General features: G+C 43.5%; 1 protein-coding gene across 1 annotated transcript in view; it reads left to right on the forward strand.

Moving 5' to 3' along the window:
- NEURL1 (neuralized E3 ubiquitin protein ligase 1) overlaps window positions 1-2,715 on the forward strand; it is a 100,141-nt gene that overhangs the window by 847 nt on the left and 96,579 nt on the right. The gene's annotated exons all lie outside the window — the stretch shown is intronic.

A 2,715-nucleotide genomic window follows, 5' to 3' on the forward strand; every position in this document is an offset into this window, starting at 1 on the left:
ACTCATTATATTCTCAAATGGCTGCATAAGTGTCAACTAATCAGCATACCTTTTGCCAGGGAGTATCTGTATCATTGCATTACAGATAAAGAATTGAAAGCGAGACATGTCTTTAGTCTAAGCCCCCTCCGTTAATGGCAATAAATTAATGTTAAAAGCAAGCATAAAATGCAGGATTTCCTAGCTCTGATTCCTGTTCATTGTGCACTAGCACATGCTGGTGAGATCTCTTGGATGTTTTCCTGTTGAGAACATCATTTTTCCTCTGGAGTTAGAGTGGCAGAGGTTCCAGGAAGAAATATGTTTTCTGTACAGGTAAAGTTTTCCCTTTAATAGCAGTCAGTGACTCATGCTGAAAAAAAGACCTGAGAATATGTTCCTCTAAATTCTTCTATCTTCCTAGATGATCTGCAGCTGTTTGCTGAGAGCTACTGTACTGAGTGAAAAAGGACAATTTCTGGTTAATTTGTTTGTTACCATAAAGTCAAGTGCAAGTAGTAATATAGAAATTGATGGCACGTTTTCAAACATAAAAAGCATTAAGAGAAGATTCCACATCCCTGGCAAATATCAGATTGATTTCCACAGCTCCTCCCTTTTCTCCATACTGATATTCAAGGAAACTTTTTGGACTGTTTCTTGGCGGGATGTGTCTACCTGCAGCACTGTTAAAGTCAGTGAAACCCCCACCAAGAGAGGTTGTTTTGTCATCCTTAGGAACAGTAATCTCCAGTTCTCCATAGAGCCAAATCCAGTCCCAAAAGAGTTTTAGCTACATGAGGCTCACATGAACTGAAATTTCATTTTCCTGGCCTGGCCTGTGCATGTGTATAATCTTATTCTTGATCTCCATGAGATGGATTTTTCATTCTATCTTTCTTCCCTGTCTCTTTGTACCTTTTTTCTGTGTCTCCTCCTGTGTCCTGCAGAGCTGGCTTTACCTGTCAGGGTTCCTTGGAGATATCTCTGCTGCTTTCCATCAGTTGGGGTGGAATGGGCTGTTTGGCCATGTTGGGATGTCTTTTCCCAGATCATGGTGGGTCTCCGGCGTGCTCCTTGCTGACTTCTAGCCTTCTGACCAGGACACCAGGGAAGCAATGAAGGTGCTCATGACCCCTCAGCTTCATACCCAAACCCACTGCCCAATGCCTAGGGCTGAGGGTTTTATCCTGGGAGGGGTGGGAGAGGTGCCCTGATGTCTTCTCAAGGCTGCTTAGAATCTATCTACAGAAGTCATCTGCAGCCTCAGTGTCCTACTCTTCTGGTTAATAGGTATATTTAGCAAGATCAGATGCTGCCTCAAAATACTCCTGCAGCAGATTCCTCCTGGCTTGGATAGCAGCACTGCTGCCTGGCCAGAGTTTGCTGGACGCTGTTCACGAATGGGAATGGATTTAGGGGCTGGGTTTCTGTTGGGTCCAGCCCTAATAACTTTGTCAGTGATTTAGAAGGGAGCACAAATGGTGATGATATTGATTTTTATGCTTATTTTTATGCGTATTGTCAAGGGCAAAGAAATACCCCCAAGGGGACCTAGAGGGTATTGTCAGAGAGAATTGTAAAATAGGAACAGAGTTGTAGATAGGTTTTCTCTATGTCTAGAGCAAATCAGAAACATGAAGGACTGAAGAGGAATTTGGAAGAGGGCAAGGTCTGAAACAGACTTGGAGGTGATAAGACCAAATCAGGAATAAGTTCCAGCACAACATGGCTGTGAAGGGAAGATTTGCCATATGGCAAATAATCCTTGAGGAATTATCATGGAACGGGTCAGATATAGGATGTTTGACTACCATGGATGGCTCTGTTGGGCAGCGTCCCCCAGGAGCTGCTCCACAGCAGTGGGGGAAGTTCAGGAGGGGGGTGCTGGACTTTTTCTGAAAAAAAGGGCAATTTTTTAATCAATTGAAATTGTTTATAATTTTCTGCCAAACAGGATGACTCATTCTGGCAGTCTACCCTCTCCACCCTCCCCCTCAGACAAACAAACAAAGCCAATAAATTGCAAAAAATAAAATAATCTGAAAAGATAAGAATTCAAAATTTCCCTTTTGGTATATTCAAAACAAGGGGCTTAATGTTTTTTTTCAAGACATCATTTCAGAGCTAGATTCAATGACCATAACTTGAAAAAATGAGGTAAAAATAACTCCAAAAATAAAATGCCTCATTTTGAGTTAAAGAAACATTTTGTTCAGCGAGATGCACAAAGCATTCAGTTTTGGGCCAACATGAGATGATTTTTTTTTTCCCTAGCAATCTCTTGGTTGAGGCAGTGAACCAAGAAGTCAATTATTCACAGAGCTGTAGCAAGATTAAGGTAAGGATGGAAAGCAGAACTAAAATGAGAAACTGAGGGAGAAAATTTGGGGTTGAATGACCAAGTAAATCTTCATTCCTCCGAGTGAAACGTGGTAGTTGATGGTGTAAGCGCTCAGGACCCTTTGCCGTCAGCCCGAGCGGATGGGCTACCTGCCAGAAGACGAAACTGGCAGTGTCCTTGTGGCATCTGGGGGTCCCCAGTGGCGTGGCAGGAGAGCAGGGTGCTGTGATGGGTTGGTGTGACCCAAGAGGTGTCCTCCACCCGTTGGGATGCGGGGACCACGCTGCGGTGCTCTTGGGGATGTGTCCTCACCCCGCACCACTGCTGCTGTAAATGCAGCATCGTCTGGGAGGGGAAAAAAATAGAAGGGAAAAAAAAAAAAAAAAAAGGAA

The sequence above is a fragment of the Athene cunicularia genome (assembly GCF_003259725.1).
Source record: "Athene cunicularia isolate RWA chromosome 6 unlocalized genomic scaffold, athCun1 chr6_part1, whole genome shotgun sequence".
Lineage (NCBI taxonomy): Eukaryota > Metazoa > Chordata > Aves > Strigiformes > Strigidae > Athene > Athene cunicularia.